Source organism: Myotis davidii, unplaced genomic scaffold (genome assembly GCF_000327345.1).
Source record: "Myotis davidii unplaced genomic scaffold, ASM32734v1 scaffold44, whole genome shotgun sequence".
In the NCBI taxonomy this organism is placed as follows: domain Eukaryota; kingdom Metazoa; phylum Chordata; class Mammalia; order Chiroptera; family Vespertilionidae; genus Myotis; species Myotis davidii.
Genome location: NW_006299705.1, coordinates 2,206,473 through 2,206,948, shown reverse-complemented (window position 1 = coordinate 2,206,948; position 476 = coordinate 2,206,473). Strand labels below are relative to the sequence as shown.

At 31.9% G+C, this 476-nt stretch overlaps 1 protein-coding gene across 1 annotated transcript in view; it reads left to right on the top strand.

The window, feature by feature from the left end:
- Nucleotides 1-476, top strand: part of GFM2 (G elongation factor, mitochondrial 2) — a 48,481-nt gene that overhangs the window by 1,727 nt on the left and 46,278 nt on the right. The gene's annotated exons all lie outside the window — the stretch shown is intronic.

The following is a 476-nucleotide window of genomic DNA, read 5'->3' as shown; positions in this document are numbered from 1 at the left end:
GCTTCCATAGTTATGTTACTATATATCTTAAAAAAAATTTTGGTTGAAGTGTAAGAAGATTCAGCCTTATACATACTTGTATATATGTTTGGGAAAGGAAAGATTATTTTAATTATCTTTTCAGAAAATTGTGGACGCTGTAGTAGGCTTTGACAAGTGATAGTTTCTTAAAGGTTAGTTGCCATGTGAAAGCAAATCATACTAGTGATCTTTTTCTGTTCTGTTATGTTAGAATCCATTGTTCTATTTTAGAAGAGATCTAACATGCATGATTTTGCAAACATCCTGCACTTTGGCGTTAGAAATGAAGAAGAGGGAGTAGATTCAAGATACATTTAGGAAGTAAAATCAAAAGGATTTGGTGACTTCCTGAATATGGATAGTGAATATTTCTGTCTTAAGATACAGAAAAAAGCAAATTTAAGAGGAATAATAGTCTTTTGGCATGGCTTCTTACATAATATTGGGCACACTGG